The following is a 20388-nucleotide window of genomic DNA, read 5'->3' as shown; positions in this document are numbered from 1 at the left end:
AAATGTCAAGCTGTGACAATAGGCATAGACCGGTCCAAATCATGCCAACTAAAGCCAAATGCTAGTGAAGAATGACCAAGTCGGAGCTTAATCCAAGCTCAAAAGCATTCCGAAACCAAGAAGAAGCATTTGATAATCTCCAAATACATCGGTATGATCATTCAAACCTCTAGTGTTGAGCACTCTGTATCCATGAACTAATGCATACACCAAGTAAATGAGCTTCAGCCCACTATATTATAGCAAGCAATTTACTATTAAATGAAGCTCAAACGGTGTGCAAATCTGCTCCAAATCGGTCCCAAAGCATAGACATAGCATCCCATAACATCCGGGCATCACCGGGCATCAATAGGCATCAAACGAGCAATGCCAAGAAGCATCAAACAGTAAATGTCAAGTGCTGCCCTGTTTTGACAGTCCTGGGACTGTGTATAAAGCAAAGGGCTAAAGGGTAGGCACTCGAATCAATCATCGGGAGTCAAGAAATGCTCGGGAAGGTTGCCAAGAGTGTCGGGAAGCCGAGGAAGAGCAGGGAAATGCTGAGAGCAGGTCTGCCTAGCCCCCTAAAAATGCACCGAAAATTGTGCTAGCTGATCTTGGGAGCTGGGGGGTCTTCAACAGCCCTTGAAGGCACTTGGCAATGTCGAGGGGGCTCCAATGCAGCCCGGGAAGAAGACGATGAAGGTCCGAAAGCTCGGGGAAGAGGCGGGAGATCAAAACATGCCAAGGCTACCATTGAAGCTTAGGTTGAAGCTCTTCAAATCTGGGCTGAAGAGAATGCCGGGCAAGCTCCAATGCATTTGCTCTGATACTAGTTGAAAGGGAAGTGGAACCCAGGAGGAAGAAGCTTGGCGATGAGAGCTATGTCGGATGGAGAGTAAGAGCCAAGAGAGAGAGAGACTCAAAAGTGGGAACTCCAACAACCACAATGTGTGGCCGGGCCTTCCTTTATTCAAATTGTCACTAAAAGAATAAAGAATAAGTGACTGTGATGGGTGCCCACCTCATGCAGTGTGCAGTGGCGAGTACTGTTAGTGTAGTAATACACGGACAGCTAGGTAGAGACGCCTTTACCCCCAACACCAAAACACTCTACTTCCAATGTAGTTTGAAACACTTGTACTATACTAGATACAGCTTCTCAAAGTACCTATAGAACACTTTAAATCAACAACCATAATGTGTATTTATACATCAATATAATGTTTTAAAGCACTTCTATGTATATTGAAGCCCTTTTATGACTTTTTGACACTTTGAAGAGAGACAATATTATTAAGCACTTTTAACTACTAACATTCTTTCAAAACATATTCACAATGTTATAACAGGTATAAAAACACTTCAAAAAATTCTCAAAGTTGTAGTGGAGTTTTAAAAGTCCAAAGGGTATCATCTTTACACTTGATGTGCGTACAACTATTCTCAACTTTACAAAACATGTATAGGTTTCTCACATTTGTCATATTGACTCAAAGAAGTCAATATTCACATATGAGACAAGCTCTCTATAAGGCAATATGGTTCATTTTACAAGGATTCTATACAAAATAATTATCTTCAAAATTATAGATCCATGTTACAAGAATTTGTCGAAAACAATTATCCAAGAAGTATATGAATTTGTAAGGTAGGATAGTTTCCAATTGGAGTATCTCTATAAAATTCAATTATCTAAAAAACATGCAACCAAGAATAGAGATTCTATGAATATTACTAGCAATTACTTCCTTTCACATGCATCATTATGCATCACTTGCCATAAGACAACTTCACTACAAATTGTATTTTTCTCTATGTGTTGTTCTTGAATTTACTTTGTATGTAAATCATGGTTCATTGCAAGTCTATTGACCTTGCATTGAATCATGGTTTGCAACAAGTGAGTGGCCATCTCAGGTATCTAGCCATTTATAGAGAAGTTTCAACATATAAAGTTGAGCCATTGACCCTTCTATTTTTCCATAGTGGGTAAGATCATGTTCACCTTGCATGGGCCTTGCACTAAATCATGGCTTGTAGCAAGTGGATTACCATCTTGTGAATCTAGTGATTTGTAGAGGAATTTCAACTTAGCATTACACAATTGTAGAGGAATTTGAGCATATGATTGCACATTTGTAGAGGAATTCTAGCATGTAATTGCACATAAAGTCGATCAAGTCACCCTCAATACGTTATGATGTAGTGTATAAGATCACATAAGTTCCATTTGGGTTTTGAGTATATTTATACTGGGTATTATTTGTAATGGGTGTCAGGACATTTATGCTATAGTGTATAAGATCACATAAGTTCCATTTGGGTTTTGACTACATTTATAATGGGTTTCATTGAAAATACTTGAGTTATCTTACGCTAACCAAGTAATCACACTAATATATATATATATATATATATGTATGTATGTATCGCATGTAATTTCTCTAACTAAGCAAGCATATATGAGAGTATAGTTTTACTTATAGATTTCTAAGGAGTCCAAAATAACTAGAATAGCTAGAGGATCATTTAGCTAACCATTTTCACATATTTTTTTCAACTAAATTTTTTGCAATAGTTTCCAATCTACAAGAAAAAGAGAGCATTGTGTTTGAGTATTATATTGAAGGCAAATGATCTTCTACCTAATTTAGATGCTTTTGAATCCTGAAGGCAACTCTTCATTTTAGACACACCTTTATGTTTTAAAGAATCCTCTTAAAATAGCATGAAAATGGAAAGTGACTTGTCAAAAATACTTACATTTTGAACAAAAAAGAAATAAAAACCAAATTTAACTTAAGAAATTCATTGTCAATGTAGCATGAGAACGATTCCCAATATTAAATAACTTGACTTTAAGTAAATATATTCAAATGATTTAAATTGAATTTGCCAAAATTCATGTTAAAGTTGGCATGTTTAGCCAAGCTCTGCTACCTCAAGTGGTACTAAGATAATGTATTGAGTCCAAGGTCAAGGCTTCCATTCTTATAGGCAGAAGTGCCTTCATCTATATAATGTAAAAAGTGATTGTGGCTCCACTTAGCCGATTACCAAGATGGATGTGCTAATCATGAACTGCCTGTTGAGTTGGTAGTCAAGGGTTTGGATGCCCCTTAACTATAATTCTTGATATAAGCTGTAAAAATTCAATCAACAAAAAATACTTTCACATCTAAAGTGGCCTCTATCAAGAATCGCGTGGTGGGGAGACTTGCTTGAGCTGTTGCACCAAACACACACTATATACACAAGAGGAAGCTCACTCAAGAACACAAGAAGAGAGATGGAGGCCAAAACGTTTTCTTGCTGGTTTTTTCTTCTTCTTTCTCACACTATACAATGTACACAAAGTATAGATACGATACAACGTAAAGGAAAGTGGCCTACTAAGTCAAACAGTACATAATCGACTACACTGATTGACTGGCGTTATGTCTTTGCCAGCTGTAGATAGGTGTAACAAACTAAATATAATAAGTGATAAGTCAGTGGCCATGTGAGTATCATAATGACCACCAACGTGCTAAGTGTAGACGTGCAGACCCATCTAGCCAGACGGTCCATCATCAATGTCTGCAAGTGTTGAGCTTGCCATCTCAACACTCCCCCTCAAGCTCAACTCTATCTCTGCAACTCCAAGTAAGCTTCGAAACTTTTGAAGCTTCTCTGCACCCAATGCCTTTGTGAAAATGTCAGCTATCTGATCCTGTGTGTTGACATATATCAAGTCAATCTCTCCTGCAAGTACCTTCTCTCTCAAAAAGTGGTAGTGCACCTCAATGTGTTTTGTCCTAGCATGGAACACTGGATTCCTAGCTAGCTGTATGCTGCTCATGTTGTCACAATTAATGACAATTGGACCATCTCCCTACACGTCCAAATCACCTAATAACTTTTGTAGCCAAACCACCTCACATGCTGCCATAGCAGCACCTCTATACTCAGCCTCTGTACTCGATAAAGCAACTGTAGGTTGCTTTTTGCTGCTCCATGTAACTGCTGCACTACCAAGGGAAAACATGAATCCACTTGTAGATCTTCTGTATGACATGCTACCAGCCCAATTTGAATCTGTGTATCCAAAGACCTGTACATCCTTACCTGCTTCATAAAAAATTCCATAATGTAAAGTGGACTTCACGTACATCAATATACGTCTAATTGCATCCAAATGAGCTTTCAAGGCATCTGCATAAACTGATTGACAAGGCCAACAGCATAGCTCAAGTCTGGCCTTGTGATAGTCATGTAAATCAAACTCCCTCCTATCCTCCTGAACATAGTAGGGTTTTCTATCTCATCTCCAACATCAGCACTCAACTTCACATTTTGCTCCAATGGTACTGAAAGAGGCTTACATGCTGTCATACCATACTTGGATAACATATCTAAGCCATACTACCTTTGGGATAGCCATATACCATCATCACATTTGATCACTTCAATATCAAGAAAGTATCTTAGATCACCCAAATCTTTCATCTCAAACTTCTTCTTCAAGAAGTCCTTAACTTTAACAATCCCATTGTCACTGTCACCTATAATAATCAAGTCATCCACATAGATGACTATGATGACCAAACCTGCATCTCCCTTTCTCACATAAAGTAAGTGATCAGCGTCAGAAATACAAAATCCAATATTTACAAGATACTCTCCAATCCTTTCAAACCATGCTCTAGGTGCTTGCTTGAGCCCATAGAACGCCTTCTTTAACCTGCACACATATGTTGGATGCTCTAAATCCTCATAACCTGTTGGCTGCTCCATATATACTTCTTCATGCAATTCACCATGCAAGAAGGCATTCTTAACATCCATTTACTGCAAACTCCAACCTTTGGCTACTACCAAGGCAATCACACACCTAACAGTTGCCATCCTAGCAACTGGACTCAATGTCTCTTCATAATCTATGCCATATATTTGAGCATAGCCTTTTACAACTAGCCTAGCCTTATACCTGCTAACTGAACCATCTGCATTATGCTTGACTTTGTAAACCCACTTACAGCCAATAGCTTTCTTACCCTTAGGTAAGGGTACCAAATCCCAAGTCTTATTGGCTTCTAATGCAGCCATCTCCTCATCCATTGCTGCATCCCAATGAGCATGACCAATAGCATCCTCAAAATAAGTGGGCTCGACATCCTCAACTAGTTTCACCATATAGGCATAATGGTGAGCTGCATAACCTTCAAAACCAAATCTTTTAATAGGGTATTTGACCCTGCTAGATTTGCGTACCACCAGATCACTCAATGGAGCCTTTACATTACTATGAGCTCTCTGTACACATGGTGTCCTGACTGAAGGAATACCAAGCTCATCATCCAAACTCTCTGAACCACTAGAATCTTTGTAGATCCCAAATGACCGGTAGATGCATCATTACCATCCAGCACATTCTTCTTTTCTTTGTCCTTCCCTACAACACTTATAGATCCACCTGAAGGTGTGGGGCTACTCCTTAGTCTCCCAGACCAAGGGCTCAATGTAGGTGTAGTACCAGATGATGTTTCTGGTCCACTAAGACTCCGCGATTCTTGTTTATCTTTCTGCACATAGCTGTCTTGATCATTATCATCATCCAAAACATCACCAGCAGGTGTATACCAACTTCCCCATCTCATCAAAGATAACATCCCTACTCACTCTGAACTCACCTGTGACAAGGTTATAACAGCGATACCCTTTCTGCTCTAAAGAGTATCCAATAAAAACACATTTTTATGCCTTTGGATCAAGCTTCTTCCATAGCTCATCCGGCACATGAACTATGCAACACAGCCAAATACTTTCAAGTGTGATACATCAGGCTTCTTGCTAGTAAAGCATTCTTCAGGAGTCATCCCATGAACTGCAGCTGTGGGAGTTCTGTTCATAATGTAGATAGCAGTATGGACAACCTCAGACCAAAAATGTTTGGGCATATTCTTTTCAGCCATTAATGCCTGTGCAACTTCTGCAATATGCCTGTTTTTTCTTTCTGCAACACCATTTTGTTGTGGGGTATACCTTAAATTGCCTCTTTATCCCATGAGTCCTCAAGAAGCCACTGTACTCATTAGAGAGGTACTCTCCCTCTCCATCTGATCTCAAGCACTTCACTTTTAAGCCTATTTCTATTTCAATAGCTGCCTTAAAAGATTTGAAGCACTCAAACACATCACTCTTTTCCTTCATGAAGTATACCCATAGCTTCCTTGAACAGTCATCAATACATGTGACAAAGTATTTGCTACTACCAAGAGATATATTCTGTGTAGGCCCCCAAACATCTGTATGTACTACATCAAGTATATTTCTGCTCACTTCTCTATCATATGAGAAGGGTTGTCTTGCCTGCTTACCAAACTGGCATGCTTCACAGACTTTATGCAATTCCATAACTCTAAAAGAAGGCAACCATGTAACCAATCCTCTGGACTGCATTAATTTCAACCTTTTTACATTTGCATGTCCAATACGTTTATGCCATATTTCAATATCTACAGCTACTCCTTTTCCTTTAGCATACATAGCAGCATCCATTGCAGGAATTCTAGCATCTAAAGTGAACATCCGGCTAACTCTACTTCCTTTTGCGACCAACCTACACTTATCATTAAAGTCTTCTACAAAACAACCTTTTGCATTGAATCGGACCTGCAACCCCTGCTCTATCATTTGGTCAACAGATACTAGATTCTTTGTAATTGAAGGCACATGTAATACATCTGTCAGACTCTTTGTCTGGCCATCATACAAGGACAAGGAAACCTTTCCAATGTGTGAAATTGGGTGGCATGAATCATCACCCGTCTGCACATAACCTAGGTTTTGTAAGTCTTGCATCTCTCCAAACCATTCAACATGATGGGTCATATGATTAGATGCACCTGAATCAACATACAATACATCATCATGTGTCCCCTTTCCTGTAACTGCATTCATCATATGCTGCATAACAAATAGACGCTCATTTTTGTCTGCATTCTGTCGTGAAGACGATGCATAGTTTCCTTGCTACAATTTACCACTGCGAATATCATCCTTCTTTGCATAGCAATGGACTGCAATATGGCCTGTTTTGCCACAATAATGGCAAACAATAGCAGAATTTCCAGAACCTCTATTCTACCATCCACCTCTTCCTCTAGAGATCCCCCTGCCTCTAAAGTTTCCTCTGCCTCCAGAAACCTGCATTTCATCAAACTGTTGATTGAACCTATTTTGCTGGTTATCGCCAGCATGTCCCATACCACGACCTCTCGAAGAGGATCTTCCACGTCCCCTTCCTGAACTCGAGTAAAATGCTTGGATCTGTTCACCATTTCTTTCAGACGAATCATCTTGCATATTGATCTCTTCAAAAATCATGAGAGAGATCAGCTCATCAAAATCTGGAAATGGCTTCCGTACATATACTGAAGTAACAAATGATTTCCATGCCTTCTCATTGTTAAGGCCACTCAGAGTGGATGAAACCAAATCATCATCATTCGGCATTGCATCCATCACTGCTAAGGCATCTGCAATGCTCCTCACCTTCAAAACATTCTCATTGACAGACATTTTCCCTTTCTTCAAGGCATTCAGCTCTTGCTTGAGTTGAATCTTTCGTACCCTTGTATTTACTGAAAACATGCTCTCAAAAATTATCCAAGCTACTTGTGAAGTTTTAGCATTCCTAATATGTCCCAGCATAGTATTATCAATGATTGCAGATAGCCAATACATCACCTTTTTGTCTTTTGCATTCCACTCTTTCCATACTTTTAACTCATCTGTAGTCGGAGGGATACCCAGCTCTGGCTCCTTTTCTTCACCTGAGACAAACTCATAAAGGCCCTTTCTAATAAGGAAGTTCGTCACATGGAACTTCCATGAGGGTAGTTGTTCTTGTTGAGCTTCTCAATAATCAGATTTCCACTATTCTCTGCCATTATCACAAACAAGGATACAACATAGCAAGCTAGTCTTCTGCAATCTTTCACAACATGTGCACAGCAATACACCAAGCAACCTTTTTCACTGATTGCTCAATAGTACATGTAATCTACAACCTGTTTGTAGATAAACCTTATGTTTGCTTCCTGCAAACACCTCAAAAATTACAAATTCACAATATGTAACCTATGCACCCACTTTCGATCAATATAGCCGAAATCACAGTGTACCCTGAAACTACTGTCCGCAACCTTGCAGCTCTAAAACGGGGCCTGAAACGGCCTCAAACGCCCAAAATATACTGTGATTTTCTCGTACACCAAATCTCACAACAATCTGAGATTTTTGCTCAACCCTGCTTCCAGTGCCTCAACAGGCACTATCCAAGAGAGAGAGTGGAAGAATGGGAGAGCTTCTTATCCATTGCTTGCTTGCTCGAACCTTGCTTCTTCTCCTTCACTTCAGCCTTAGAAATCAGCCTCTCTCAGTGGTGCGGCTCTGATACCGTGTCAAGAATCGTGTGGTGGGGAGACTTACTTGAGCTGCTGCACCAAACACACACTATATACACAAAAGGAAGCTCACTCAAGAACACAAGAAAAGAGATGGAGGCCAAAATGTTTTCTTGCTGGTTTTTTCTTCTTCTTTCACACACTATACAATGTACACAAAGTATAGATAAGATACAACATAAAGGAAAGTGGCCTGCTAAGAAAATCAAACAGTGCATAATCGACTACACTAATCGACTGGCGCTATGTCTTTGCATAATCGACTACACTAATCGACTTGCGCTATGTCTTTGCCAGCTGTAGGTAGGTGTAACAAACTAAATATAATAAGTGATAAGTCAGCGGCCATGTGAGTATCATAATGACCACCAACGTGCTAAGTGTAGACGTGTGGACCCATCTAGCCAGGCGGTCCATCATCAATGTCCGCACGTGTTGAGCTTGCCATCTCAAGAGCCTCTCTAATACCACACTTAGTTGTACTCACCTATATTCACAACTATGGCATGGCCATGAGAAGATTCTCTTCTCATGCAATGAAAAAGACCAATGAGGTGTTACACGATAAGAAAATGTAAAAGGGCAATGAGTTAGAGGGTAAGTGGCCTGATAATATGGAAGCTTTCAACTATCCTAAAAACCCCCAACTTCCATATTATCTTGTAAAATCTTTGCAAAAATAATGGCATTTCTAAGTTATGCCCCATTATACTATGTGGCACCTTGGATTTTTGTATCCTTGCCTCACAATGGACAACATAAATATTGGGTATCTTGATATCCTTGCCGCGCAAAAAGGATCAAATAAGGGTGTACATATCAATATGATATAACACTCGTTTTATCAATATAATATGATCTCTTGAGTTCGTATTAAAATAAGGGTTGAGGGAGAATCTTCGAACGTGTGCTTGTATATTTGTCTTATGAAATTAATCAATGCATGGACAAGAGGAGAGTCATTTAATATGATAGGATTCTGGCCCACAACTCTAGTACCAAAAGTGCAAAATAGCGAGAGTGCAAGTATGTGGCTACTAGGATTCGAGACCAAGTCTCCACGGTCACAATGTGGAATTCTAACCACTAAACTACAGTCATTTGTAGTACAATACGTCATATTTTATCTAATAAAATAATTATCAAAAAGTGCTCTCACAGCCGTTAGGCCTTAAGTAAGAAACGTTGTTTTTCTTTCTCTTAATCGAAAGTAAATAAACTTTTTTCTAAAACAAAAAACTCATGAAGCTTTATAGAACTTAAGCTAGTCCAAAGATTAATATTTCAAATATTGATTGCAAAACAAGTACATACTAAGCAATACTCCATCTAAATGAAGTTCTTCTATCATGATGTATACTTTTCCCTCTATCAATTGAGCATGGATAGTAGGGGTCTAAATGAATACTCCTTTTGAGAAAGCTACTAGAGACACTTAAAAACTTAGTTGTCCTTTTTCCAATCAAGCATGGAACTTTAGAACCCTGCTCAGTGCTAACTCCTTCTTGGTGTTAGTTTACTTTTGTCACAATTCACTTGTTTTTTTAAATTAACTACCTCCTACTATAGATATCATTTTGGATTCTCACAATAATTAGTCTTGATGAAAGCTATAACATTCAACTAATAAAAAATCTTTTAACTATCTCTTACCATAGATATCATTTTGGATTCTCACAATAATTAGACTTGATGTAAGCCCTAGCATTGAATTAATACAAAATCCTTTGATGTTTGGTAGACCTTAAGACTACATGTTCAGTTGTCCTTACAAGCAACATGTTGTGCTTTGTTAAGTTCAAAGTTCTCTTCACAAAGATTTACCTAAAAGTAAATACTCAAACCCAATGGCTATTCCAAGTGTTTTTCAAGTTAACACCTTTTGAAAATTGTAATATAAATAATGGATTATAAACCCTTGGTTGGAATGTCAAGGTAGAGTCTCATGATGAATGGAAGATTGAAACTACTCTTTAATGAGAGAATAATTATCAGCCCCATTGATTGGAAGATGAAGGATAAAATCTTAGGGTGAATGGGAGATTGAAACTAATTGACCACACACCCTGCACCCTTTGTGATTTTCCAACAATATGAGTTTGTTAAGGCATTTAATGCCCATTTCAGAAGTATTTGTCTTTATGCATCTAAAATGGTCCTAAGCCATGTTATGGGTAGGGTTAGTGAGGGAAGGATATATTGAAGCGTTACTTTCTCCCTTCTCTATTAGGAATCACTCTTCTTATATCTCTTTCATAAATTTATTTATTTATTCCTTTTTGGCATTTTCCAAATTGTCACATTTAAGTAGAAAACACACTTGATTTGTTGACATGCTATTAACACACATAAGTGAACTTAAGTCAACTTGGTCTAACTACAAAATATAATACTACTTCAAATTGTCACCATTGTTTGAGCATTGCCTTCCACAAAAAAAGAATAGATGTTAGTTATAAAAGAATACATGCTAAATTCTTTAAATATTTCAGTGAAGAATTCATTATTTTGATATGAAGAAAGCAAAGAGAGAAGTCATGCCACAATAAAAAAAAGAGCTAAGGATTGTTGGCTATGGTCTTCCCATAGGTAGACAAAGAGAGAGTATCATGTGAACAAACATTATCACCCTTCAATGTAGAAAAGTAAAATGTGGATCGGTTGGAAAATGAGAAAATAATAAACATTGAATGAAAATGAGATTAAGAAGATAGATTATCATCTCTACATGTAACAGCAATCAATGATAAGCCTTAAATGAAAGAATGATTATCATTCTATATGTAAGAACATTCAATGGCAAGCCTTTTATGTAATAGCAATGATAAATGTGTGTAGAGCATCTAATGGTAAGCCTTAAATATGAGAATGACTACCATTCTATATGTAAGAGCATTCAATGATAAGCCTTCAATGTAAGAGTAATGACTACCATTTGTTAAAAATATTTATGTTGAAAACACCCAAACAATAACTAACAAATAGACAAGGAAATGTAGTTAAAAAAAGTTTGAACTAAAAAAGGAGGTGAATAAGAAGACAAATTGTGACCCTACTTGTAAGAGCATTCAATGGTAAAGCCTTACATGCAAGATCAATCATTATCATCATGTGAAATATTTAGTAAAATAATTCAAATATCATTTGGAACCCACAAAAGAAGGATCCAAAAAGCTGAAAATGTTAATATCTATCCTAAAACCAACAAAATATCACATGTAAGCAAAATTTTTATTAGTGTTAATAACTTTGGCACATGTGGAGGCATGTTGTGCTTAGGTCTTTCCTTTTTGGCATGGCCAATAAGGAAGGATAATCTCTCTCTCTCAATATCACTATGTATGCACTTTCTTTATTAGTGTCAATAACTTTGGTTCATGTGGAGGCATGCTATGCCTAGATCTTGCTTTTTGGTAGGACCATTAGGAAAAGTGAATCTCTCTCTCCTCCTTTGAGACTTGGTCCTCCCATCTCCCTCTAGTCCTTGGTCTCTCTCTCCTCTTAGCCTCTCCCTTCACCTTTGCTTTTTCCCTCATGCACGTATCCACCTTGGCCCACTTCCCTTATTGCACCTTTGCCTCAACTAGACTTCCCTTCTCCTCCCATGGTTTTGTTGTGCTGAGAATAGGAAGGGAAAAAGTTAAATGAGAAAGTGACACATGGAGATGCCATGTCCCTCCTAGGGAATATGGACAAATATGGTAGATTGTTTAAGTTAAACATGGTGAGAAACATTTGCAAGCTATGGTGGAGATGGAAATAATGGCAAAGATATTCATAATAATATGATTCTTCTCAAACTTTAGCTTTTGTCCTATTGGTGATACTAGTAAAGTTTTGTTAAATCGTTAGAGCACATTGGTTTTATAGAGATCGATCTCATTCCTCATGCAAACATTTAAAGCTCACACTACTTTCTTGGAGTTATGGGTATTGATACTCGATAAAGCTTGTAGCTAAGGCCATTTTTCTTAGTCAAATGGAATGCCATTGTAGCCTAATGTATGACTTGGGTTGTCGAACAAGTGCAACACATCTTAAGCTTACTTGTGTACTAGCATACACATAGAGTAGGTCTTCATGTACAACTTGGCATGATCAAAACATGGGCAATTACATCACACCACTATAACAAGTGTGTGAATGAGTAGTGTGTTTGTATACATGAGGTTAGAAATAAGTATAAAGACTACAACTATAGATCTGTGTGTATATCATTAAAGAGAAACTAGATCCAAATCAAAATTTATATTGCCTTGATGAGTTGGTTAATATGTTCATGTATGCATGGAGACATCACATTGTGTGGTTACATCACATGCATATCAATGCTCAATTCTTAGTTGTAAGTGCAATAAGCATCCATTTATTACTTTTTATGGTGTGTGTGTGTGTGTGTGTGTGTGTGTGTGTGTGTGTGTTAGAATGTTAGATCTAGAGCATGGCAGGAGCTATGGAGGTTGAAAGATGAAGACTAAATTTATGTTGACATGGTCAATGAGTAGACAATTGTTACACAAGTGAATTAGGTTCCAAGATGGAAGCTTAGACTCATAAAGACAATCTTTTGTATTGGACTGGAAATTACACTAATTGAAAGAGGAAAGCATCATGATATTGTATTCATCATTATGAAAGTGATAGTCAACTATAATGATTTATAGAAGTTGGGTTGTTCCACTCTCCTCACTGTACATATGGGATACAGGACATCTCTTCCTGGAGCATACATCATTTGTCTATTTCTCAACAACCCTCCTCAAATGATGAGTCCCTACACTTGCTAGCTTTTGCCCCCCTTACATGGTGATATGGCCTGGGAGACTAGCTCATAGACAGCCTAGTCAAGTTAAAGCTTGAAACTTTACATCTTTGGCAAGAGTTTTTACAAAGTAAATCCAATAAGGGAAAAATAGAAATCCACTATGGGAAAAACATATGAAAGATACAATGAAAATTCTTTAGAATAATCTGTCAGAGTTGTTGATGGTAGCGAAAGCATCTTCTTCTTCATTCATGAATTGGTTCTAGTGGTGATCATTCTGCATCTGCTGTGCTCTTTTCTTGTGGAAACATTCACTGGTTGTATGGCCAGTCTTGCCACAATAATGACATATAATCTGATCCTTGTTGTTGTTGGTGCTGAGTCCTCAACCACGGCCTCTTGCTCCATAAGTGCCCTTGGTGTACAAGAGACTATTGTTGGTGATGTGTTCCTTTGCATCCTTGCTTTCAACTTTTCTTTCTCCATCAAATATAGTGAGTGCTCAATATCGTTAAGTGAGAGACTTGGAACATTACTTAGGGTGGACACAAGATTCTCATATGGATCCTTATTTACACTTGCAAGCAGTACGGCTATTGCTTCATCTTCATCAATATTCTTCTTAAGAGTTGCAAGCTAGGTTTTTAGGCTCTTGAACTTGTTAATGTGTATGGTCATGGAAGTACTATCGTTTATATCCAGTTTATAAAACTACATCAGTAATTTTACCTTTGAATTCTTTGCTTGGGTACCAAAGATCCTATCAAGTTCCTCCCAAGCAATTCTAGCATCTCTGATGCCAGAGATATGATGTAGCACATCATCACTTAGTCCCCATGCAATGATGCCTAGTGCCTTGTTATTCATCTTCTTCCATTCTTTGGTTTTGGTGGAGCTATTGCAAGGATCCCACTTTTTGAATCTTCTTTCCCACCATCTACATCACCTTCATCATCTTCAAAGAGATCCTAGAGGTCTTTCCTCATGAGGTGGTACATGGTCTTTTTCTTCCATGCATGGAAGCCTTCTCCACCCATTAAACTTAGCTATTTGTTCGAGCTCTGCCATTTTTTATCATCAAAAAATTAGTCAGCTGATTTAGTGTGATGCTTTGCTGGAAATTAAGTGCTCAGTAAGACCAGAGTGATAGAGCCTTCAAAGGATTGAGAGGAGTAAGAAAATGAAAGGTCTTATGACCTCGAAGGTCAATGGATATGGAGTACACAGTTAGGGTTTCTGTACCCAACTTTTTTTTCTCATATTTCAGCTCATAAAAGAGATCATTTAGGGAACCCTCTGAGCTTGAGAAATCTTAGAGGTAGAGCTTCAATTGCCCTATGGTGACGGTAAGTATCGCGTTGCATGCAGGAAGAGCAGGCTGTACAAAAACATCAGCAACCGCAGTTTCAGACTAGCTCAAATTTTGTCAATGATGAGCTATAGCCAAGGACATGTTAGTGTTGAAGTGATAGAAAGTTAACCATGAAGTCAAGGGAGAGATCTCCAAAAGAGAGCTTGAAGAGATATACTCTCGTTTGAGAGATCCAGAAGCTCAAAGTCAACTAGGTGTTGTTTTGCATATGGCTGCCACAAGTCAGTGGAGATGGAAGTGAGAAATGAAACCATGAGCTGGATTTGAGCTAACCTGAGGTTAAAAGGGACTAAGAGAGCACATAGGAGAGTTATGCCATGCTCAGTTGAGCTTTGATACCATGTTAAAATGTCAGATCTAGAGCATGGCAGGAGCTATGGAGGTTGGAAGATGAAGACTAAATTCATGTTGACATGGACAATGAGTAGACAACTGCTACACAAGTGAATTAGGTTCCAAGATGGAAGCTTACACTCATAAAGATAATCTTATGTATTGGACTGATAATGACACTAATTGAAAGAGGAAAGCATCATGATATTGTATTCATCATTATGAAAGTGATAGTTAAGTACAATGCTTTATAAAAGATGGGTTGTTCCACTCTCCTCACTGTGCATATGGGATTCAGGACATCTCTTCCTTGAGCATACAACATTTGTCTATTTCTCAACTATATAGTAATGGATAGATAGATGTATATGATGTTAGAGAGATTCTTAAGCACGCGAGGATTAATGGTAGTAAGAGATTAGGCAAATTCTTGTATGAGAGCAGAGATTATGATAGAGATTACATAGAGTAGAGAACAATGAGAGATGAAACAACACACATGCAAGAGATCAGACGCTCAAACTATCCCAAAACCAATCCTTGATTAAGAAAACATGTTTACAATGAGTCACCCCTTCGATGTGTCCTATTTCAACCCCTTGTATATCCAAAAACTTGCACCAAACACTAGCTTCTACTCTACTGCTTAGACGGAAAATCGGATGGTTTCGTTGCCTTCGAAAGGGGGGTAAAACCCTAGGACACCTAATCAAAACTCTCTTGGATCACTCCTCTCCTCCTCCTGTGCGCACTGTTGCTTGCTACCTTAAAACTGCGATCATGCACGACGCGAATTCGGGAGCCCATATATATATAATGTATATGTATGTATGTATGCATGCATGTGTGTGTGTGTGTGTGTGTGTGCGCGCGCGTGCGCGCGCGTGTGTGTGTGTGTACAATGTCAAGATAATCTACGTGTATGCCGGGAAGACACCAAGTCTCTGGTTGTGGGAGTGAATAATAGGAGTAATGGATAGATAGATGTATATGATGTTAGAGAGACTCTTAAGTGTGTGAGAATTAATGGTAGTAAGAGATTAGGCAAATTTTTGTATGAGAGCAGAGATGATAATAGAGATTACATAGAGTAGAGACCAATGAGAGATGAAACAACACACATGCAAGAGATCATATGCTCAAAGTATCCCAAAACCAATCCTTGATTAAGAAAACATATTTACTATGAGTCGCCCCTTCACTATATCCTATTTTACCCCCTTGTATATCCAAAAACTTGCACCAAACACTAACTTCTACTCTACTGCTTAGATGGAAAATCGGATGGTTCCGTTGCCTCCAAAAGGAGGGTAAAACCCTAGGACACCTAATCAAAACTCTCCTGGATCGCTCCTCTCCTCCTCCTGTCCACAGTGTTGTTTGATGCCTTAAAACTACGATCATGCACGACACGAATTCGGGAGCCCTTCTTTTTGCATGAGATTCCCAAAACTTGCTAAAAAGTAACTTGCTTTATCCATAACACCCTATTCTAGAAGTTTCCTACACCTTTCGAGAATATTTATAATAAATAATATCCAAAATATCAAAAATAGGTTAAAATTGTCCAAAAATCCCATAGTTTTGAACCATCCATACTATGGACACTAACACTAATAACTAATACGACATTGACTCTATAGATTAATAAGAAAACTCAATGATGATGCGCTCAAGGGTTTTTCATGCTGTGTTCGCATATAGCTACAGGACATCCACCCACTCTGAACATGCACATCCTTTGGTATGTGCCACTGATGCACCCACCCTGGTCAACACCCAAATAACAAGCACTTCTCTGATCATGTACATTAGCAAGCATCCATGTAGATCATAGATCAAAATACTCAGCATCTATACAACTCTTGAACCACACCTAACACCTCCTCTAGGGTCAGAAGGCCTTGGGTGCGCATCATACACCAAAGGCTGTGGAACCTTTATATACATGCTCAAAATGCACCCATCAACAAATATATAGCAACATGCCTGCTCTTTCAGAATCCATCACATGGGAAGCTACTTCTGATAACCTTATTACTCCACATCCAACAGAATAAATGCATCTACTACACTCAGACTATCTTTGAAAACATCTAAACATTCCAAATCTTGAAGCATCTCTACATTTCATGTCAAGGCACAGAAAAAGCATCTGAAACATTGTGCATTTGTGAAGCATCACATCTAACATTCTCCATAGGCACTTGCAAATCATGTGCATCCAGCAAGTGGCCAATCTCCCTCTAAGTCCCTGCATCAAGTAAAATATGAGCTTCGTAAGCCTTTTCGTATGCACTAAGAAAATCTGCATATGCAATGACTAACTTCCACTATAGGCTCTTCTAAGGCATCCATGGTGGTATGACTAGCCAACACATCAATAGTCTCTACTACATCCAGTACTACATCAGCCTCATAGGCTTCCTCATAAACACTTAAAAAACCTGTCATTTCCTTTATGCTCATTCAAGACATCATCTTCATGTGTACTCACACCATCAAAAGTACATGTATTAAGATCATCTATTTGGTGACTTAAAAGCATCCATCGTAACTATAGAGACCTCATCAGTAGGGTAAATTGCAACCTTCGTACTTTCAACATAGGCATTCATTGCATAATTTTTTAACTCCTCGGTAAGTGCATCAAAAACATCCATAGCAGGTTGTCGTTCAGCCTCGGTAGCAAGTAGTAAAGCTTGGGCAAAAGCATGTGCTTCCTCTATACATTTATCCTTCTCTAGCTGCATATGCATCCTTAATTCCTCCTCTTTCCACATCCAAAATGCCTCCTCTATGTGTCTTCTTGCTTCATCCTCATCCCACCTCCTTTGTTCTTCCTCTTCTTGCTTCTCCCATTGTTGTTGTTGATACTTATATGCTACAATAAGCCTCTTGCATACATCCTCAAATTTCTTTCAAAATCCATAAGTGACATAAGTTACATATCCAAGCTCACTCATCACTGCACTAACATCCAACACTTATTGTATCTTTCACATACAAAGCATATGTTCATCGTTAGACTCATCCAATTTCATCAAGGACTTATAAGCTTCAAGGAGCATCATACATATAGCCAAAAGTTACGTCCCAACTACATCATCTATGTATCTAAGCTCAAGCAGCTTTTGAAGATACTCCATACCCTCTTGTCTATCTTGTCCCAAAAGTATATGTGCATCTACATCCATACCTAACTCTTCACCCCACCCTTCAGGTTGGGTTCACCGAAAAGATGTCAAGATAATCTATGCATATGTCGGGAAAATAGCAAGTCTTTGGCTGTGGAAGTAAATAAGAGTAGTAATGGATAAATAGATGTATATGTTGTTAAAGAGATTCTTAAGCGAGAATTAATGATAGTAAGAGATTATGCATGTTCTTGTATGAGAGCAAAGATGATGATAGAGATTACCTAGAGTAGAGACCAACGAGAGATAAAACAATATACATGCAAGAGACAAAAGGCTCAAAGGATCCCAAAACCAATCCTTGATTAAGAAAACTTGTCTACAATGAGTCTCCCCTTCACCCTGTCCTATGTCACCCTTGTATCTCCAAACACTCATACCAAACACTAGCTTGTACTCTATTGCTTAGCAAATCTGATGGTTCCATTGGCTCCGAAAGGGGGGTAAAACTCGAGGATACCTAATCAGAATTCTCCCGGATTGCTCCTCTCCTCCCATCTGTAGTGTTTGCTGCCTTAAAAATGCGATCTCGTAATATCAAAATAGGCTAAAATTGTCCAAAAATCTCGTAATTTTGAACCATCCATACTATGGACACTAACACTAATGACTAATATGATATTGACTCTAGATTAATAAGAACATCAAATGATGATGCACTCCAAGGTTTCACATTATGTCTACATAGCAACATGACATTGTGTGTGGTAGCAAGCACGAAAGTGGATGTAACAAAAGTGCAGAAGTGGGCATGGAATCATTGAGGCAACAACATAGTGATGGATGTTGAGAGAGAGAGAGAGAGAGAGAGAGAGAGAGAGAGAGAGAGAGATGTGTGTGTGTGTGTGTGTGTGTGTGTGTGTGTGTGTGTGTGTGTGTGTGTGTCACAGAGAGAGAGAGAGAGAGAGAGAGAGTTGTATTGATGTATACAAAAGCCCCAATCAATCCAAGTAAAAAATAGAAACATTAAAATTTGATGGGATTATCAAATTTCTCAAGTCCAATAAAAAAAACCATAACCAAAGAGGAAACATCTAGCTAAGAAACAACAAATAATCCAAAAGATTAGAAGCACTAGGAATTTTATGTGTGTGTGTGTGTGTGTGTGTTGTAGTTCTATTCAACATGGATAACATGAAGCATCAATGTAGGGTTGCTCAATGGTGTGTCAATATCGTCTATATCCTCTATTAGTGCATTGGATCTCAAGTGAGGATGTGTATCAATGGACTGCATGCATCACACTTTGTATCTTGAGTGGTAGAGAGAGATTGGGGAGAGGAGAGGAGAGTGAAAAAGATGGAGAAATTGGAGGGAGAATCTTAGCAACCTCCCACAACTCCATGGAAGAAGCAAGGATGTGCAAAGTTATTGTAAGGTGGCCTAGCATCCCTAGTGTGTGAAATGGACGAGCAACACTAGTACCATTAAGTTAACAAGATCTTATACTTCTGGCAACAAAGGGAAAGGAGAAAGATAAGGCATGGAAAAAAGGTCCATTATCTTACCCTTCAATTAGAGGTTTGAAATTTTGGCCAACCCTTTCAAATAAGATCAATGCCAAACTTTAAAATTGAGCATCTGCATTCACAAAATAGTGTTCCAACCATGTGGTCAAGCCAATTTGGTGAAATAAATTGCAAAAATTTCAATTTATTTGAAGTTCTAGATATGCAATAGTGATTTCTACCTACTTTATTTTTTAAATTTCCTTTTCTATTTATCTTCCTTTTTCTCAAAGAAAAACAGCCTCAACACAACCACAATGTTATGTTCCTGGCAAGCCTTGAAAAAAAATACTTAACTACTCAAAAGCCTCATCTTGACATTTCAACACAAGCATTATCAATTTAAAAAGCTCCACAAAACAAATAGCTCTATTCAATCTTGTAAGTTAAGTCTAAAAGATTTTTTCTTTCTTTTCAGAAGTTCTTTCTATTTTTCTCCCACACAACCACAATGGCCTTGCTTCCTTTAGCAAGCCCAAAGACAAAATTCTTTGCTTAGAAGCCTTATCTCAACTTTAACATAATAGGGAAGACTACAAAAAGCTTTGACAAATGAAAAACTCCATAATCTTGTCAACCTTGTTAAGTTTGGAACCATCCATATTTAAGTACTAATTTCTACTCTTTTGGCGTGTGTTAGCAAGGCCATAAAGGACCCACTTGTTTTTGCCATGATATTTGTGAACCACTAAAATTTAGCAAACATTTTTTCCATTTATCCATGTAGTGATTCTTAGAGATAATAAGAGTTTTTATGCATGTAATGATTCTTAAGAGT

Source organism: Lygodium microphyllum, chromosome 29 (genome assembly GCF_053477565.2).
Source record: "Lygodium microphyllum isolate KBCC chromosome 29, Lygodium_microphyllum_v1.1.10, whole genome shotgun sequence".
Taxonomy (NCBI): Eukaryota; Viridiplantae; Streptophyta; class Polypodiopsida; order Schizaeales; family Lygodiaceae; genus Lygodium; species Lygodium microphyllum.
This window is presented reverse-complemented; position numbering follows the sequence as displayed.